This window comes from Rhinolophus sinicus, linkage group LG05 (assembly GCF_036562045.2).
Source record: "Rhinolophus sinicus isolate RSC01 linkage group LG05, ASM3656204v1, whole genome shotgun sequence".
NCBI classification, from domain to species: Eukaryota; Metazoa; Chordata; class Mammalia; order Chiroptera; family Rhinolophidae; genus Rhinolophus; species Rhinolophus sinicus.
The window spans coordinates 13,425,905-13,447,450 of NC_133755.1; the positions used below are offsets into that span (position 1 = coordinate 13,425,905).

At 42.2% G+C, this 21,546-nt stretch overlaps 1 long non-coding RNA gene across 3 annotated transcripts in view; it reads left to right on the forward strand.

Annotated features, from left to right (window-relative positions):
- Nucleotides 1-21,546, forward strand: part of LOC141571812 (uncharacterized) — a 578,309-nt gene that overhangs the window by 150,437 nt on the left and 406,326 nt on the right. For all 3 annotated transcript variants that reach the window (XR_012496871.1, XR_012496869.1, XR_012496870.1), the window contains exon 2: nt 20,501-20,634. This is a non-coding gene — a long non-coding RNA (uncharacterized LOC141571812). The remainder of the gene's footprint in view (nt 1-20,500; nt 20,635-21,546) is intronic.

The following is a 21,546-nucleotide window of genomic DNA, read 5'->3' on the forward strand; positions in this document are numbered from 1 at the left end:
CAGTCATCATTTATACAAATGAAGGCATTGCAACCTATGAAAAGATAGTTTTCAATTACTATTCTAACCACAGTATGATTAAAGCAGTAATAATATGACTAGTGCCATTTGATTTGGCTGAGAGGCTGAGACCCCAGCTCCCGGACCCATTCCCACTTAACTTTGCCCATGGAAAGGGATTGAAATGCTTTTCTTTTCTGATGACTTGATTGCAAACTTTGGGGTTAGACACATAAATTTTAAACATGTGTCAAGTCTTGTCCTTCCTCTGAAGGCATATCATGACTTTTCCTGAAGCCTACTGCAAAGAGCACTAGAGTATTATCCTAACCAAAGACAAAGAAGAATTTAAATTAAAATATAAAATTGGGTATCTTAACCCAGGTACTCCACTTCAGTATGTAAATATTGTAGCTAGCATATATATAAGTAATTAGGCAGCGTTTGGTGTGAGATTGCATAGCAAAATGGCATATTGCTATTAGAATTCTTCAGTATGATATAAAATCCAGTTGCATATAAAGGCTAAACAAATTAATGCATCTTTGATTCTCTTATAATAAAAATTTTGCTAGCTTTTCAAAAATATTCCAACCATTCCTTCACTCCATCTACAATTTTCTTGGAACATGGCTGGTGGGAGACACTGCTCCTGGGGCTGAACTGATAGAGATGCTTGAGATGTGACACCGATTGGCAAGTCACTCAGCTTATTTAGGGCAAGTAAAACATATTATAAAAACAAGTGCCCAAGTGCCTTGGGGTATCATGAGTGGCCACAGGCCTTGGCAATTGAGAAGGAGCAGACAAGCTATCTGAGCTGGGTCTTGAGAGATGGGTAAAGATTTGTCAGATGGAGCTGGGGGCAGGCACTCTGGGCGTTGTGTAATCTGCCTTTGTCTGGTTAAGAGGCCAGGTGAAGATAGAAGATAGGAAATTTTAAAAGGGTGCTTAACTCTTAATTTTCTGTTTATCCTTTCATTACAATGATTGTGACATGAAGTGTTTACGGTTAAAGTTAATGAACATTTCATTGTTCATGACAGTCCACCACAAATTAGACTCTTGCATTCTTCTTCACGTGGGCGAAGGCCCCAGGCAACCCTCCCCAAAGACAGAGCTGTGCAGCACTAGCTCTGTAGCACCCTTTGTGCGGGTGACCTTTGGAACAGGGATGCTGCAGGGAGGGACCTGCCACAAAATGTGCAAAGGCTACTTGGAGGCTGAACACTGAGAACACCCTGGTGTAGTTAAGGGAAGGAGAGGAGGCATGGCCCCTGCCCTGGGGCAGCCTGAGGGTCTGGATGTTGTCTTCACCTCTGATCTGGCCTTGGGGGTGAGCTTGAACTCCAGAGCTCCTCTCCTTGCCTGAAGCTTCTTTCTCCTAGCTTCTCTGAGGATGTTCCTTCCTCTGCCCCATCTCTGAGGATGAGCCCCTCCCACTTTTTTGGGGGGTGGGTGGGTGAGTAAAGATGATCCATGTGCTTTTATTGATTTTCTAAGGAGACTTTAAACAATATTCTGTTATATATTCATGGGATGATGTAATATAGAATAGGGGTTGGGCTCTTCCCTCTTTCCCTAGAGCAGGGTGGTTAGTAGTCCTGGCTTAGGGACCTGCAGCCCCATCTCACAGTCCCAGCTTAGCTGTGTTTTCTGGGCTCTCCAGGCTGGGCTTCAGTATCCCTGTGTATAAAATAAGGCAACTGAACTGGAGCAAGCAGTGCTTCCTGGAAGGTGTCTCAGCTCCTGCTGAACCCAGGCCTGACCCCTAATGGGAGCTGCTTAGCTGTGTACATTTCCATACACATTTTCAGTTTTAAAAGATTTCTATGGCTGAAAGGTTTAAAAACATGCTATTGAATGCTCTCCCAGGGAGGGTCCTCTGACTCTCAGATTTCATGATTATATTCACCACAATCAACTATAATGACAACTGCTGAATTTTCACAACAGAATATATTAACAGGACTCTTTCTCACATAGCCTGGGTGCTTGTCCCAATTCATATGTCAAAATGTGACCCCCAAGGTGAGGCTGGTAGGAGGTGGGGCTTTGCCATCCTGAATGGGATCAGTGTCCTCATAAAGGAGACCCAGGGAGCTGCCTCCTCCTTTCTGCCCTGTGATGTCACAGTGAGAAGACAGCCATCAATGAGGAAGTGGGTTTTCCCAGACTCTGTGATCCTGAGATTGCAGCCTCTAGACTGTGGGGAATAAATGTTGTTTATAAACCACCCAGTTTATGACGTTTTTGTTGCAGCCTGAACAGACCGAGACACTGTCCCTCCTAGTCCTACATAAACATGCTGACCTCCTTCCTGGTTGCTAGTCCGGTGTTTGGTCAGTATGTGGGTTCTGCAGTCAGGGAAGGTTGGGGAAGGGGCTCCTCCACGTGCAGAACACCTGTAGGATTTATTGCAACAGTAGTATTGGGGGAAGTACTTGGTGCTGGACTCTGCTGTAACATCCCCAAGTGAATTGTTGCCTACACCCTAGACCCCGGCCTGGGTGTTCACTTCTGCCCCAGTCCTACGTCCACAGCTTCTTGCTTCCGATTTGGGCTGGCACATCTGCCACATAATTTCCATTCTTATTGCACATTATTGCAAAGAATTCTTTATCTTACCTCAAAGCTGATTCTTTTTCCTGATATCCTGGTCAAGCTGAAAAACTCAGAGCCATCTGAATGTTCTCCCATCTTCACCTCAAATACCCATCCAGGCCCCAAATCCTAACAAGTCTCTTTTTTTTTTATTGCTTCTCGCTTCCATTTCTCTTTTCCCTTTACTTCCCCTCCAGCTCAGGCTCTCATCCTCTCCCAGCTATCACAAACGCACCAAGTCTCCACTGCTCTGTTCTTTCTCCACTCCGGTCCTGGACGGAGAGTTCTTGGAACCAATGTTTCTGAAGAACCATGCGTGGTCTCCATACCATGAGTCAACACTCCTATGGCGTTGCATTAAACTAACGGTCTTCACATTCAGAATCTCCTTACATCCCTCCCTCCACCCACAGTGCGGCCCCATCTGGTCTTTGTAAATAGGAATCCTCTTACCATCACCTTACTGACATAATCCCTCTTCCCCAATTCAGGGTTGTTTCTGCCACTGCATTGTTCAAACACTTCTCTCTCTGCATCCCATCCTAGCTCATCCTCAAGGCCCATTTCAAGCCTCACCTCCCTTTGTGAAATCTTCCCGAACAATTCCAAGACTAAAAGATATTTCCCTATATCACAGCACTATCTGTGCCCTTTATCTCAGTTCACTGGATACCTGTGAGATTCTGTTTCTGTTTTTTTGGTGTGTGTGTGTGTGTGTGTGTGTGTGTGTGTGTGTGTGTGTTACCACTTCCTCTAAGCAGGAAGCTCTTGGAGGGCAGGGGCCTGGAACGGGTTCTTGTGGACCCATTTCATGAGTAAGCAGGCAAATGCCTGCTGTACCTCCAGAAATCTGATCTGTTGGAAAAATACTGAAGGATATCAAAACCCATGCTGTATTCAAACTCTTACTGTAATTCATTATGATGAATAGCTCCAACCAACTGTGTTTTTTTTCCTTTATTTTAATGAGTGCATTTTCTGAGAAAGTTGAGATTTGTTGCTGAATGACCCATTCTGGCATATCCTAGGACTTATCATCTTGAGTTTCTTTGTTTCTTTTTTTTTTTTTTCTTTAATTAGAGCAGAGAAGTTATGGACATAACATTTTTGTATGTTTTTATAAAATTCACACTTTGCTCATGATAATTTATGTTTTCCTTGGTGACTGGTAGACACATTTTAAGGGTCAGCCTAGAAGTAGCAGAATCAGTGGAAACACCTTTTCTAAACCTTTCTTCCTTGTGTCATTAATCAAAAGAAACACACCTACTAACCCAGCCTGTCAGATTCACTCACAGAAGTTGCAATTTATCTCCAAACCATTCTTGCCCCGTGAACCTGGTAGCTGATTGGGTAATGAGTAATTACATACCTTGAGTTATTATTCTGACTTAGAATTTTTCAGCTTCTATTTTCTGTCAGTAAGTGGAACTAAACTGCATGTGTTTTGGCTTGAGTACACAATGAATCAGAATTAATGAAATGTCATATCCATTAAAACAAACTCAGAAAATTGCGTGCAAGTATGGATAAGAGGCTCTTAGTTCTAACTTTGCAGCTACAAGCAAAATTATACTGGCCATTTCTCATAGATCATTCTATCCAGTCTCACTTCCTGCTGTGACTCTCTAGGATTTGGCCTGTCCTGAGGGAGGAAGAAAGGGACCAAGACCTCCATGAAAAATACCCATAAAGGGAATACCTAGCTACTGAGGACAGCTGTAGTTTTGAAACCAGTACTTCTTTAATGCAAAAATGTCCATCTCTCCTTTCTGGGGACTCGTTCTGACACTGGCTCTGTTATTTCTACCTCTATGGACTTTGAAGCCAAGATGGGCTGACAAACACAGGACTGCAGGCTTGGCAACAGGACTAAGTTGTGTGTGTATAGTCAACACGATCTGTTTCCAATGCTCAACACATTCACTGTTAAAAATTTGTATGCTAAAAAGTTTACCACTTCTATGCATTGGTCTAAACATGCAAGTGGTTTTCGGTCTGAAGTGATGTTGGAGAGACCTCTTGGCAAAAGGCAGGGAAGAGCAATGTGTAGTTCCCTAGACCCTTTCTGGTTTTCCATTGCCTCTTGGGTAACAACCGCTGTGACAGTGCCAATAGCCTGTTCAGACTCTCCTGCTGCCTGCAGTTGACTTCACTACCTACCCATGAGTATCACAGACCTGAGTAGATTTATAAACAAGTGGCAGCCCTTCATTTCTACAGAAACAGTGAAAAATTACCCAAACAACTAAATACAGAGAACCATATGTCACCTCACTATTGAGTAGCAGCCTCTGAATTTCTGACTTTGGATGCACTCTAGAGGTTGGACCATCAGTGCTGTGTAACAGTGACGAATAAATGCATAATCCTGGATGTCTCCCAAGCATACCACTAGCTAGGGCCCCCCTTTTGCTAATATGTATAATATTTCTGTTTCTACAAATATATTTATGACAGGAAGTAATGAAGCCTCTCTTATTTAAGTAATGGGTGGTTGATACTGTTACTTCTACTTTCAGCAAATTTATAACGAGAGAGATGGAACACATGGTAGAGGGTGGAGATTAGGTGTCATACCCTAAGACTTATCTCTTAGCAAGTGTCATATACAGAGATGACACTTCATTGCTAAACTGCTGCACAGAATGCAGGAGGTCGAGAGTAGAAAAACTCCATTCCTAAATTATCAGGGCATTGCAGAAAACCAAAACATATACCCACCCTGCACCCCTGTGCAGAGGAGGCTCTACAGTTAAGTGGAGATCACTCTAGAACCCAGCCTCTCAGGAGATGCCTTGATACCACTCATTTCATGTTAGTATGAATTAGTGAGTTTCAGTTCTGTCCCCAAAATGCCTAAGCTCTCAGCTAGTATGAAGATACAGGATTTGGGAGAAATGGGGATTTGCAGGGCTGGAGTAAATCCGTGTGGCTTTCCAGGTTCCCTCCTACCCTGGCCAAAGCTTCTGAATCATTGCCCCTTTTCTGACATAATCTTCACAAAAAGGAAAGTGAGTATGTCTCCCCTTTTAATTCTACTCTTATTGTGACGTGGGAAGTTCATAAAAGGAAGAAGGGGTAGGAGAGAACCCAGGGGCCTACAGGAGAGAAATATTGACAACCAGGGCCTCTTGACTCTTGAAAAGGTGTCAGAGCCATGGGTTACTGTGTCATATTTGCTATTGAATGTAGTCATAGAGCAGAGACAGTGAACGATGTGAATGATGTAGAAACACTTTTCAGATTTTGTGGAGCAGTTTCATCCTGAGGAATGAACCTGAGTAAACAATCATCTCCTGCTCTCTAACTGTATCTTCAAATCATTTTCAACCCTCCTAATCCTGGAGACCAACTGAAGTATGGAGGGGAAGCCGGGATAGACCAAGCAGCATTGCGAGGGGAAGCATCCCCAGGAGGAGATGGGAGGCAGGCATGAGCCAGTGGGGCGAGCATTGGACCAGGAGCCACATGGCCTGACTTCCAGTTCTGACGCCACTTCTCTGTGTTACTTCTGGGAAGTCACCACCTCTCACAGGAACTTGCTTTCACTCTCTGAAAACTGAAAGAATGGGTCAAGTGATCGCTAAGCGTCCACCAAGATCTGGTTCTGTTCAGCTTTGAGGCCAGCAGAGTTTGCTACTGCTTTGTCCTGCCAGTAACTTGTGAGTGTCTCTTTCTTTTCTGCTTCTCTGGCTCTTCTTCGCCTTCTTCCTGACGCTTCCTGACATGCCACAGCTGCCCTGCTCTGTTCCCTGTCACACCAGGACCTAGCAGCCTGAGACCAATCAGTATTTGATAAAGATAAATCTGTGCTTGGAACTAGAACAGATGTTTAGCTGATTAGGAAATGAAACCCTCTGCTGAAGTAAATCAGCATCCATGTGATGACTTTGTATTATGCTGTAAAAAGGACTTATTCTTAAAAAGTGCTTGGCAGGATACATCAAAACAAGGTCTGAGGATAGGTCACTTGTTTTAGATTACTCATTTGCAATATGGTCTCAATATAGTTATTCTCAGATTGGTAACATCACAAAATATTAATGTTTTAGAAAGGAAGGGACCTTATTCTTTTCCTTCCCACCCAGTGGAAGCGTTCTTCTCGTCTTGCTACTCAGAATGTGGTAACTAGACCAGCAGCCTCAGCATTACTGGGAACTTGTTAGAAATGCAGACTCTCAGGCCCCACTCTAGACCTGCTGAGTCAGAACTCACATTTTAATAAGATGCCAAGGGGATTCATATGTACGTCAAAGTTTGAGAAACACCACTGGAAGATATCCCTCATCAGCGGAGGACCTGTCCTAGTGTAAACACATTCAGACACAAGATGCCACCTACTCCACATTACAGCACATTCTATTCGGGGATTGCTCTAAGCATCAGAATGCACTTCCTTATAATAATAAGATTAGCAAATATTTATTGACTTCTGACCATGTGACTTCTTCTAAATGCTTTAAAAGTGTGTGTTGTCTCACTTAATCCTTGCAACAATCAGGTGAGGTAGATACTATTTGTTTTTGCTCAGCTTAATCCCTAGATACAACAAATGTATGAGGGAAATGTTCTTGTCTTTTCCATTTTATAAATGGAAAGCTGAGGCCAGAGAAATTGAGTAACTTGCTCAAGTCACATGGCTGAGAGCGTATCGTGAACTCTAACCTCAGGTGTGTTGGCTCCAGAACCCAACTTAACCGCTATGTTATACGCTTATTCTTTACAGTGATTAAAGTGTTCTTTTCTATAGTTTGTGTCCATCTGTCTTCCAGAAGTGCAAATAAAATTGTATTTTATTCCTGTATGGAAGCTCTTAAATTATTTGGGACCAACACGCAGTAACACTGTCTTTAATACATTCTTCATATGACTTACTTACATATTCTCACCATCTTAGTCAAATTCTGATTTGTAACTAAAGTGCGGTCTTCAGGATTATACCGCAAACCTTAGCTGTGTGGTTTCTGAGCAGGGGAAAGTTGGAAGATTATCTTCAACCTGTATCAGAACACCATACTTTGAATAATGAAGTTCAAGTACCTAGTGAATACTTTAACATAATCACAGCATTGCTTGATATTGAGCTCAACGTCTATTTCACAAAGGCTGCTATTAAGCTAAGTCTCTCTACGTCTGTATTGGTGGCGATGATTTTTGAACTCAGGGGCCTGTCCCTGGAGCAGACCTATCATCAGCGCCATGTGCTTCTGCCCACCCTGAGCTCAAGTGATACCCTAATGTAGGGAGGGTATCGGTACCACCATTATGCAGGGCAGGGCTGTGGAGGGTAAGACTTGATATCTATCATGCGAAATTTCATCTTGTTAGCTGTGACTCATTATTCATCCTGTCAAATCTTGGGGATTCTTGATTCTATCACTCAGCATATTTTCTAGCTGGCCCAGACTTGTGTCATCTGAAAATTTGATCAACACACACCTTCTGTCTTTATTATGGAATTTGCAGCTAAAAGTGCTGAATGCACCAAAGTTGAAGGAAGCCCCTGAGATGGGACATGCTCCCAGAGACCTCCCCTGCACGCTGACTTCTGTTCACTAAGCTGCACATTTTGGTGCAGGCATTCAGTCATCTTAATATCTCAAAGCTCTTCGTGTATCCCGTATGTCCTCATTTCCCCAAGAGGGAGGATGATGGCCAACATGCAATTTTAAACCACCAACACCCTCCAGTTACATGGCCTTGAATTACTATGATGTGATGGAGGTAGCAGTTTAGTGGACAGCACCTTGAATCAATGTTAGCAATGAGCTAGGTGTGGGCTCTGGCTCTGCCACTTCCATCTGTGTACTCTTCCATTGGGGTGGATCAGAGAAGCAGAACCACTAGGAGGGAGAGATATATATACAATTATATCATAAGGCATTTGTTTTAGGGATTTGAACTACGAAATTGTGGGAACTGGTTAAACAGTGTATGAAAGTGTGATACTTCCATGTACATTGCTAGGATTTGAAGCAATAGCATAGCCAGCTGAGTGTGAAACAGAGGAGAACAAGGACACACTGAAACCCATGAGCATGTTGTGGAGACCACAGGATGGGCTAGAATACACATCAGTCTCTCGTTACCTCTAGGACTCAGTATTTACAATGCAGGTGACCTGCAGGAGTAACTGGGTCCTTCCTTATAGAGATAAACACACACCTAGCACAAGAGTCAGAAACCAAAGGAGGAGATGTGGTGGGAGCTGGACTTGAACCCCCTGCCTGGCGGCTGCCCCAAGCCAGCCGGGTGGACCAGCAGATCAGCAACAGTGGGAATGAGCTGCAACAGCTGCCTGACATCGACCTTCTGTCTGCTGCTTCATTCTGCCTCCCTAGTCTTGTGCAAATTCCTCCTTTAGCTCACACTGACCTGAAAGTATGCAGCAAACAGAATTCTGGGAAACATGGCTTTAGTTCAGCTAAATTGACGCATCCTGACCGTGTAGCATCTTTTAACAACACTTATCTTCCAAATGAAGACAATTGAAAAACCATGTTTCAGCCTAACGTAATGCAATTATTCCTTGTACAACAGAAAACATTATAACCCTATCTCCAAAAGTGAATACACATTCTTTCTATTCATCTTTGGGTGATGTGCATTCCTCTTCTTGCTGAATCACATTGTTCCTTTGACATCCTGTAACTTAGATACTGAGATAGGCGTAACTATCATTACTGTATCTTATGTTAGATGATAAAGACACGGGAATGGTGAAGAGGAAATTTGGTATAGATGTACTGAAACATATTCATATTAAAATGAGGAAGTACTAAAAATTATTATAGTTCTTGTTTCTGCAACTGGCCATGTGGTTATAGCTGGTATTTATAAGTATCTTTTCCTACTACGTGTTCTGTATTTTGTGTTTCTTTGTCTCTACAAAGTATTTCTGCTGGTTTTCGTTTCTTGCCTGGTATGGTGACTCAACCTTTGTTCCTAAAGTTTCTTGGGGGTATTAATAGTCCTGCTTCTATTGAGTTGTTGAAATTTTCCACGGACTTTAATGATAGCACCTGGAATACTAATAGATGTCTCAGGGACTCTAATAAATTCTGGATGAACTCTTCCTTACCTCCAATATGCAGCAGCAACTCTGTATCCTCTGAAAGCATCAACATCTCAGTCAGTCCCATAACTGCCTTCTTAACCTTTTGAATTACTGCCGGGAGGAGCTCAATGTGGCCCGTGGCTGTCTCAACTACTATTAATAGTTTCACTGAGGCATTGTTATGTCCCCTGGTGGAAGCATCCTTCCTTGGGAACTAGGTCTCATAGCCCAGAAAAGGCCAACGTGGTGGGGAAGCAAAACTTTCTCTTGTGGATAACGGGGTAATAATGAGAGACTCCCTAGTCTCAATGAAGACCACTCTCATTCTCAAACCCCTTGGTTGTAAGACCAATAAGTTCCGGCTTAGGGAGAAACAGCTCTGTATATTCCTTGCTCATTTAGAGCATAATGCATTTCTAGAGATTGCAGAAAATGATTGCCATCACCTTGGACCTTAAAAATGCAAAGGTTGTGATTCCTGCAAAAATCTTCTTTCAGCTTGTTACTTTGGCTTGCACAGAGGACAGATGGATCTTGGAGAATGACAGTGGGTCATCATAAGCTCATTCAGGTAGTGATTCCCATCGCAGCTGCTGTTCCAGATGCAGTGTCACTGCTCGAGCAAATCAGCACATGCCCTGGCACCAGGTCTGCAGCTATTGATCTGGCAAATGCCCCTTCTCACTGTACTTGTTACTAAAGATCATTAAAAGTTGTTTGGTGTTCATCTAGCAGGTGCAACAATCCACCTTTCAGTACTACCTCCACTCTCCAGCCACACGTCATAATCTAGTTCTCAGGCACATCATTCTGGTTCATTACCTTGAAAATATCATCCTGTTTGAAACTGGCGAGCCGTAGCAATAACCCAAAATACACTGGTAAGAAGCGTGCGGGCCAGAGAGAGAAATAAATCCCATCTATACTATGACTTCAGGTCATTAGTCTGTACCACTAGGGTCAGGGACTCAATCATCTAAATACCTGGATGGCACTTCCATGCAGCCTGTGTTTCTAATTGCTTCAGGAGGGCGACATCTGGTTAGTCTATTTAAAATTACCACCATTCCCCACCAGTTACACAGCCCTGATCTCTTAGAGTGGAGGCAACAGTAATGTGGTGAAAATACCTCAGTCAGGTTTGGAAATGAGCTACGTTTGTGCCACAGTTTTGCTACTTACTGCTGTATATTTCCTTGGATACATCAGTTTCTTCATCTTGAAAACGAGAACAACAAAAATCCAATAATAGAGTAAGGAATTTACTACTATACAGTCCCTTCTATGTGGAAACACTTTATGAATTGGAGTGTGTTTAATCCACATGTGCTTTGATCACCTGCTAACAGACGAGGCACTGAAGTTCTGACAAATTCTTTAACTTGGCCAGGCTCTCGCTGTCAGGAGCGGGTGGAGCCAGGATGTGAACTCAAGCTGGGTGGTTAGCAGACTGGGGTTCTTTCCATTTGCCCTGACACCAACGATGTCTACATATAGATTCTGTGCTGTTTGTAGTGAATTCACGCTCAAGTGCACTGACCTTCCCTTTCCCAACTGCCTAGAAATTCTGTATCTAGCCATCTGGAGAATCTGCCCTTAATTCCTGGGATGAATTTCACTTAAAAAAAAAAATATATATATATATATATATATATATATATATATATATATATATATATATATATATATATATTTCCTCATTTTGAAAATTGCCCTTTTGTATACTACAGGTTACAAAGCACTTTTACTTACATGTTTTATTTACACTTTCATGTTCTCTCATTTAATAATCTGTGGGGTAGAGCCTCAGTTTACATGTGGAAAACTGAGGCTCAGGTAGGTGATAATACATCAAAGCATGCGCAGTTGACAACTGGCAGAACCACTTCTCTCCAACTGCAGGGCTTTCACCCACTGTCTCAGTCCTGGGAAGCCGTGTTTTCCTCCTTTATCAGGAGGCCTCTTGGTACAAGACATGGTTTTTCTCAGGAAGTATGTGGGGTGTATGTAAATCTCGGGCGGTTCAGAGAGGTTCCTACACCAAGGGCCATAGAAGAGCCTAATACGTTAGGAGAACTTTATTTTACAGTTTTGTCAGAAACAACACCACCCTGAAAGCCATAACCATCAGAACACAGCAAGTGTTAGCTTATCAGGTGTGATTATACTGAGGGTGATAGGATAATGCAAATGCTCCCAATACTCACCCATGACTTACTTTATTTCAGATACTGTTAAACCAGTCTTGTGTCAAGCCTCCTGTTAAAAATAACTGACACTCTTGAAAAAAGAATGATAAGCACTTTTTAACCCATCATTTAGCCAGCAGGAAAGTTAGGATTCATCATAGGCCAAAAACTCTGTGAAAGCAGCAGAAGGCAGGAAAATCCCTGAATGCAGGGTTTTTTTTTTCTTTTTTTTTCTTGTTTTTTTTTCTGACTCCTAGAGACCTTGAGCTTTAGTTTTCAAGGCTGAGGCAGGAGGTAAGGTCAAGAGTCTACCCAAGGCAGTGAGTCTAACAAGAGGCCAGTGTGTCAAGGGTGATAACCTCTGAAGAGGTTCTAAACACACTGTCAAAGTTTATACCACCCTTAAGCTGAACCACAGGATATGGTTGATACTTGACTATTTTTGAGCTGTAAAAGTGGCAGTTTCAGATGAGTCAATGTAATAGATTGTTACAGAGATTTTTGCCCACAGTTCTAAGTCCAAAGCCCAGAATAGTATCTGGTACATAGCAGGTGCTGAGTAAGTATTTGTTGACGGCATGAATGAATGATAACAGATTGGAAACCAATCATCAAAAATGAGAACAACTCCAGAGGAGAGTGAAAAAGCATATCTGAACAACCCAGGAGTAAAAGAAGAATTCATAATGGAAATGAAAGGAAACCTGAGTTTAGGACCTCCTGGGAATGGGCGAGAACATAGAAGGTAGGGGTAGTCTCTTGTACCTGCCTTAGTGGGACTTGACCAAAGAGATGGGTAAACACATAGATTTTTAGGGTCCCCACTACATCCTTCCTAGCTGTTATTTGCCAGCTTGAAATTTCTGATTTTCATTCCCATCTGAATAACATAGATATTAAAAAATAAAAACTCAAATCTTTTCAATGTTTATAACCAAATGTAATATCCTTGAGTAAAGTACAGGTTCATATTTGTAAGAGAAACATAGAATCCAAATTAAAAGCCCTATGATGTGGATCTTAGAAGCCCTTCTTTCAAGAGTCACCCAAGATTATGTGAAGCTTCCTCACCACTCCCGTCTCTTTCATATTTAATCAGATTTTGAGATTAAAGATGCAATTTCCTTTTGTGTCTAGAGAGGTTTATTAGGATGCTACACACTACGATTTCCATTCTGCTCCTCCCCTCCCCCAGGTTATAGAACTAAAGTGTCTATCATATAATTATTCATTGAAAAGAAAATTATTTACTTTTCTGATTTAATGAGCAAAAATACTGTGAAGTCACATCTCCTGTGTGGGTTAAGTTCAAAAATTAATGAGTAAGGTGAAAACTATATATAGGTAAAACTACACATGAAAATCTTTTATACTATCCATAAATTAAAATGCACAAGTTTAAAAAATATTAAATTTATTGGGGTGACATTGGTCAGTAAAATTATATAGGTTTCAAGTGTATAGTTCTATAATACATCATCTATATATTGCATTGTGTGTTCACCACCCAGTCAGTTCTCCTTCCATCACCGTATATTTGACCCCCTTTACTCTCTTCTACCTCCCCCTCCCCCCTTACCCTCTGGTAACCACTAAACTGTTGTTGGTATCTGTGAGTTGTTTCTTTGTCTTGTTTGTTTGTTGCTTTCAGTTTTATATCCCACATACGCGTATAAGTGAAATCATTTGGTTCTTGACTTTTCCTGACTGATTTATTTTGCTTAGCATGTTAATCTCAAGATCTGTTCATGTTGTCTCAAATGGCACTATTTTCTAATGGCCAAGTAATAACATCTCATTGTATATACATACCAAATCTTTTTTATCCAATTATCTATTGAAGGACACTATGGTTGTTTCCATGTCTTGGCCACCGTGAATAATGCTGCAGTGAACAGAGTACATATATCTTTACGATAAATGTTTCCAGATTTTTGTGGGGAGATAGGGATTGCTTGGTCACATGGTAATTCTATTCTTAATTTTTTGATGATCCTCTATACTGTTTTCCATAGTGGCTGTACCAATTTACATTCCCTCCAGCAGTGCATGAAGGTTCATTTTTCTTTACAACCTCTCCAACACTTGTTCTTACTTATCTTGTTGATGATAACCATTCTAACAGGTGTGAAGTGGTATTTCATTGTGGTTTTGATTTGCATTTTCCTAATAGCTAGTGAACTTGCACGTTTTTTTCATATATCTGTTGGCTATTTGTATGTCTTCTTGGGAGAAGTGTCTGTTCAGATCTTCTGCCCATTTTTCAGTTAGAATTTTTTTTGTTGTTGTTGAGTTGTATGAGTTCTTTATATATTTTGCATATTAGCTCCTTATGAGGTGTTGCTTGAAAATATCTTCTCCCATTTGGTTGGTTGCCTTTTTTTTAAAGATTTTTATTACAAATACAGTTAGCATACAATATTATTTTAGTTTCAGATGTCCACAACAGTTATTCAACATTTATACACATAAAGAAGTGATCACCATGGTAAGTCCAACAACCATCTGACACTGTACCACGCTATCACAATACTATTGACTATATTCCCTATGCTGTACATTACATCCCCATGACTTATTTGTTTTATACCTGGAAATTTGGACCACTTATTGCCCTTCACCTTCCCCCTCTTTTTAATTTTTCAGTTACAGTTGACACTCAATATTATTTTCTATTAATTTCAGTTGTACAGCATATGGTTAGACATTTATATAATTGAAGAAGTGATCCCCCGACTAGTGTAGTACTCACCTGACACTATAAATAGTTATTGCCATGTCATTGACTATATTCCCTGTACTTTACTTTACATCCCCAAGATTATTTTGTAACTTCCAATTTGTACATTTTAATGCCTTTGCCTTCTTCACCTTGGCCCCCAACTCCCCTCCCATCTGACAAATCTAGTACCCACCTGATACCCTACATAATTATTACAATATTATTTACTGCATTTCTTATGCTATACCCTACATCCCCATGACTACTTTGTAACAACCATTTGTACTTCTTAATCCCTTCCCCTTTTCTACTCCCCTTTTCAAGCCCCCTCCTATCTGTCAACCACCAAAATGTTCTCTGTGTCTATGTGTTTGTTTCTGTTTTGTTCTTTTGTTCCACATATGAGCAAAATCACATTGCATCTGTCTTTCACTGTCTGACATACTCCACTCAGCACAATACTCTTCAGGTCCATCCATGTCACCACCAATGGCAAGAACCTATTCCCTTCCCTGGCCAAGCACTATTCCACCTCCTCTTTATCTATTCTTCCATTGACAGACACCCAGCCATTGTAAACGATGCTGCAATGAACATATGGATGCACACATCCCCTCAAAGTAGCGTTTTGCGTTTCTCCAGACAAATACCAGAAAGTAAGATTACTGGGTCTTTCTTTGTCTTTTGTGATAGCCTTTGTTTTAAAGTCTATTTTGTCTGGTATAAGTATTGCTACCCCAGATTTTTTGCTTTTTTTTCATTTTCGTTTTCATGAAATATCGTTTTCCGTCCCTTTACTTTTAGTCTGTGTGTGCCTTTAGATCTGAAGTGAGTCTCTTGTGAGCAGCATATGTAAGGGTCTTGTTTTCTTATCCATTCAGCCACCCTATGTTTTTGATTGGAGCATTTAATCCATTTATATTGAAAGTAATTGTTGATAGATATATAGTTATTGCCATTTTATTATTAATATTTTTGATGTTATTTTTTTCTGTCTTAAAAAACTCCCTCTAACATTCCTTGTAATACTGGTTTGGTGGTGATGGACTCCTTTAGCTTTTCCTTGTCTGGTAAGTTCTTTATCTGTCCTTTGATTTTAACTGATGGCCTTGCTGGGTAGATTACTCTTGGTTGTAGGTCCTTGTTTTTCATCACTTTGAGTATTTCCTGCCACTCCCTTCTGGCCTGCAAAGTTTCTGTTCAGAAATTAGCTGACTGTCTTATGAGAGCTCCCTTGTAGGCAACTAACTGCTTTTCTCTTGCTGCTTTAGGATTCTTTCTTTGTCTTTAACTTTCGTCATTTCAATTATAATGTGTCTTGGTGTCGGCTTATTTGGGTTCATCTTGTTTGGGACTCTGCACTTTTGGGGCTTGTATGTCTATTTCCTTCACTAGGTTAGGAAAGTTTTCAGTCATTATTTGTTCAAATAGATTTTCAATCCCTTGCTTTCTCTCTTCTCTTCTTCTGGTGCCTCTATGATGTGAATGTTGTTATGTTTGATGTAGTGCCAGAGGTCTCTTAAACTATCCTTACTTTTGGGGGTCTATTTCCTTTTTGCTGTTCTGATTGGGTGTTTTCCACTACTTTGTCTTCCAAATCGCTGGTTCAATCTGTGCTTCCTCTAGTCTGCTGGTGATTCTTTCTAGTGCATTCTTCATTTCCAGTATTGCATTCTTCACTTATGACTGGTTCTTTTTTATGGTTGCTATGTCTTTTTTTATGCTTGCTATCTCTTTGTTGAAGTTTTCACTAAGTTCCTTAAGCATCCTTATAACCATTGTTTTGAACTCTGTTTCTTATAGGTTGCTTGCCTTCATTTTGTTTAGTTCTTTTTCTAGAGTTTTCTCCTGTTCTTTCATTTGGGACATATTTCTTTGTTTCCTCATTTTGGCTGCCTCTCTGTATTTGTTTTTGTATGTATTAGGCAGGACTGCTATTTCCCCAAGTCTTGGCTGTGTGGCCTTAAGTAGTAATTGTCCTGTGGGTCCCAGGGGCATAGTCTCCCTGGTCACCTGCTCTGTGTGATCCAGGAGTGTCTCTTATGGGAGTTGTGTGCCCTCCTGTTATAGTTGAGCCTTGATTGCTGTTGACATATCTGTGGGTAGTATTAACCCTTAGGCTGACTGGCTGTGGGGTATGGCCTCATCCACAGGTGATGGGCTGCTGTGGGTTTGCCCCATCAGGCGCTGTTGCCTGTTAAGACCACCCTTTGTGTGTGCCATTTGTGGGGCAAATTGGGCAGTGCTCTGCTGTGTTCTGAAGCCAACCTCTGAGTATGTTGGTTCTGGGGCTTCTTAAGAGGGTCTCTAGTGCAGGCCCAGGTCAGCCACTGCTTGTGACTTGCGAGGGAGTACCTGGTAGGAGCTAAAATGTGACCCACAGTTGGTCACTGCCTGTGCTGTACCTGGAGGCATGTGGGAGAGGCCACGCTGAGAACTGAGGACAGCTACCACCAATACCAGGTCTGGGGTAGCTCTGCAAAATTCCAGAATACTCCGAGGCCTGCGGCCACCTGCCAGCTTCTGTAAGGTTCAGCTGCAGATAAAGCCTCTTGTGGCATGGCAAGTTGGGTGAGGCAGGGTCTCAGTGAGTCAGCAGTGTGCAGCAGCAGCGCTCACTAGGCCAATCAGATTCAGGTTTGGCCTGTGGGGGTGGGCTCAACATGGGAAAAATGGCTCCCACCTGCGGGCTGCACGGGAGGTCCCACATAGAGAAAATGAGGACTGTCCCTCCAGTCCTTGCCCCGAAGTTACACAACTCAGTCTCTCCCCGTATGTCTCCGACAACCCAGGGTCACCATCCCTCTGATGGAGCCTAGGGTGAATGCCTGCATGGGCTCTGTAAGAGGACATTTGTGTTTCTCACAGCTTCTGTCCCTTCTGAACAGTCGGAATCCCCACTGTTTTTCACAGCCAAGAATTGTGGGGGTTCCTCTTCCCAGCACCAGTTCTCTGGGCTAGTGAGCCTGGTGTGGGAGGCTGGGGTGCCTTGCTGTTGCGTGGGGAACCTCTGTGGCCCAGATACCTCTCCCGATTTTCAGCTGCCACTCATGGGTGTGGGACCAGCCCACTTCATGGATCCACACCTCCTACCAGTCTCGATGTGGCTTTTTATTTATAAACTTCTGTTCAGCTAGACTTCAGGTGGTTCTCCAGGCTGATTGTTCTATAATTCAGTTGTAATTTTAATGTGCTCACGGGATCAGACAAGCACAGCATTTATCTACTCAGCCACCTTGGATATCTTGTTGTAATTTGGTTGCCTCTTTATTTTGTTGGTGGTTTCTTTTGCTGTGCAGAAGATTTTTAGTTTGATATAGTCCCATTCATTTATTTTTGCTTTTACTTCCCTTGTTTCTGAGGTCAAATTCATAAAATCCTCCCTGAACCCAAGGTCCATTAGTTTAGTACCTATTCTTTCTTCTATGCAATTTATTGTTTCAGATCTTATATTTAGGCCTTTGATCCATTTTGAGGTAATTTTGGCATATGGTGACAGATAGCAGTCTAGTTTCACTCATAAGGTTTTAATAGTATGATCCTCTGTGGTATTCCTGATATACCTGGTGAGAACTACTAAGCCAACTAAAGACAGAAATAAAAAGAGAAGCATATCAGGAGATGTCCATATATTTAAATCCTCTGCTTTTAATAAAACTATCAAATTCACAGGGCCTTCAAAATTGTATAAGCTTCAGACCTCATTAAAACTGCTCTCCTAAGGCTAAACTCTTGACCAAAGAGTATGAGTCCACACGCCACCAAGGCTTTCCTTGCTTGTTTAGGCCACTCCACCATTACGTGGACCAGTGTCTTGTGAGCTACAGAGTGCATTGATGTTTGAAAGGCTGCCTGAAATTGAACAAAGGTGGCAATGCCCAGAGCTGGGCAACAAGTGGAGTCTGGCCTCTGATCGTTCACAGGAAGGTCTCTTTTTGTACAGAGAAAAATAAAGAACGGCTGGGGTGCAGACTATAGACCAGGCAGAGGAGACTATTCTTCTTGTGATTTGTTAGGAAAGAAGGTGGCCTTCTCATTCTGGGGTGGCTATTGGCTTATGTGACCCAGAAAGGGGCAAAGTGAGATAGAAACTTTTGCCCCCAATAGATGCTGTCTTCAAAGCCACCCCTAAGGAAAAGCACTGCAGTCTAGGAGTCAAAAGACTCCATATCTCACTCAGTGGTGAAGGTATTGCCACCTACCTATGACTTGGACTCGGTTCTGTAAAACACAGATCATAGTCCTTTGCTAGACTGTTTTAAAGGACACGATGCTGGCCATAGAGCCATGGGAACATATACTAGGCAAATATAAGAAACAGGATGAATATAAGACAATACTAAGTGTAAAAATCAACATTGTCATTTAGCTACACGTTCAGGAAATCTTTTCCTGGACTAGCTATGGGCCACAGTAGAGAAGCCCTGATCAATTACGGCCAGGGAGGCTTGAAAGATGTGGATTTCTATCATAACGCAGCCTAATTCACAGGGACCGATTTGTTCAAGCCTATACATGCTTGTCAGTATAATTGAAAGGAGCATGAGCAGACCTCACGTGCCCCAGCCAGCAGCAGACTCAGGGGACTGTGCTCTCTCTCTGCCTGGGGACCTTGGTACGCTACTTGTTCCGTGGCTGCTGGGAAAACAAGGGAGGAAAGCTTCTTTCTTGCTTTTGGGCTGCCCATTAATCAACATCACTTTCCTCATTAATATAAAGGTGCTCTCAGTTGCACATTTGGAGGAGCTTCCATCAATTCATTTTTCCTTCTGGTTATAGAAAAACCAGCCTTCCTAATGAGGAGAGCTGTGTTTTTTACGAAGCTAAATATTAATTCTTCTTTCAGTTTGTCATTTACATATCTATCAAATTGGGTTTACTTTTTCAATTTACACGGTTGAAGCCACACAGCCCGAAGATGCATAATTAACACTATTTCCTTGCTGAGGGTCAGAGTGCCTGCTTTGTAAGCTCAGGTTTTTCTTAAGACAGTAGTTAAGGTACATGAGAAATAGAAATTTAATTGGCATAACTAGGAGGATCTCCTTGCTGGGCTGAGAGTGAGAGATAAATGGCCATTCTCTTCAGTCAGCAATTTCTACATACACAGTGTAGGTTGAAGGTGTTTCCACTCTCATAGAGGGAAATAGTCGGCCACTCAGCCTTGTGTGACTTTAGGAAAGGGCCTTGTACTTCTCTGCCTGGGGATTATGGGGTCCAGTGACTTCTCAGGGTGTCTTTCCCCGGTCAGAACTAATAATGGCCAGGTTTTAACAGATATTCGTGTAGGTTTGTAGGTGATTTACTCAAAACTTGCCTAGATTCACAGATGGACTGTATTCATCTCCCTCCCTCCCTCCCTCCCTCCCTCCCTCCCTCCCTCCCTCCCTCCTTCCCTCCTTCTCTCTCTACTTCCCCTCTTCTCCTTATCCCTCCTTTCCTTCCACGTTGAGCACCTCCTAAGTTACTATATTCTTGGCACTATGCTAGATGCTGGAAATACTACAGTGAAGAAGACACAGTCTAGTGGGGGAGACAGACATGAAACACGAAACTCTAGGACAGTCTGATAACCATCTCCACAGGAAAGGTGATGGGGTCCTGGGGTACAGGAGGAGTGAGGCAGGCAGGGATGGGTCTTTCCTCTGAAATCTTTCAGCACTGGCTTTCCTGATATCTCTGATATGGTTATTTCACTGAGAGGTGTCTGTGATTCTGGGCTTCGATAGGCCAAATAAAGTATTTCAGTGTTCATTTTTCTCACCTATAAAATAGAAATAGCAACAAACCTGAATTCAGTCATGCAACATGCTTAGAATCTCAAACCCAGCAAAGCTTCCTGAGCCATGGATGGTATCACATAAGGTTCTGACCTTGGTCTGTAAGTGACAGTTTATGTCATATAATTATCTCCTCTATCTTCAGGGACTTGGAAGACCTCCCTGCAGAGCCACGGCAAAAAGATTCCTGGTGCTGAATTCTTCCTAAGGCTGCCGAGTACCTGCACGCCTGCCCTGGAATGCCTTCTGAAGTCATTTGAGATTCTTAAGGTGAACTCGGTAAGCTTTTCATTTTGGAGGGGTGAGGGGATTCAAAGTTGGAATATTGCAGCTACAAAGCTGGTGGTTCTATTTTACATTTTTTTCTTTCAATCACCTTTAATGTGCATTTGGAATTTTTCCACTGGGTGTCAGGCTCAGTGAATACTACCTATTTTCTCAATTGAAGAAAGGGTGTCCTAGTGGCAAGAGTGCTGGGCCTAAGATCAGACAGAGCCACATTCAAGTTCTGAAACTGCAATTTACTAGCTGTATACACTTAAGCAGGTCACTTCCTTTCTCCAAAACTGAGTTTTCTCACCTCTAAAACATAGATAATTACATTACAAATTTATATAGATTTTGTGGCTACTAAATTACCTTGGCAGATATTCAATGTGTCATAAAGATGAACTATTGTTATAGAATACCAACTGCAGACATGCTGTGCACATGTTTACCAAGGCAGGGTGCCTACAGCTTCCAGGCTGCATACGACAAAGCCGCTTGGCATGCTTTATCTCACGGATGGTGTCCTCCAGCTACATTGATTGGCATGGTGGCTACTTGGAGAAGACACCCCTGGGGCTCTCTCTTCAGCCCCTACTTCTAATAATTGCTGTGCCCTTGCTTGTCCTTAATGCGGCTGTAAGAGGCACTGTGTTAGGACAGTGATTTTATTCCTTCGGTACAGCTAATTGGCCCAAGGGTTGGACTTGAGAGCCAGAGAGTTGGGTCAAGTTCTCTGCCTGTCCTGTAGCAGGAAGATTGCTAGTTCAGGGATTCTAGAGAGGCCATGCTTCCTTCCATGTGGACCTGAGAAGCAGAATTTGGTCCGGAGAAAGAGAAGGAAAAAGAAAGAAAGAAGAAAAAAAACAGAGGGGAAGAGAAAGAAATGTGTAGTGGACGTGCACAGATGAGCGAGCGTAAGAG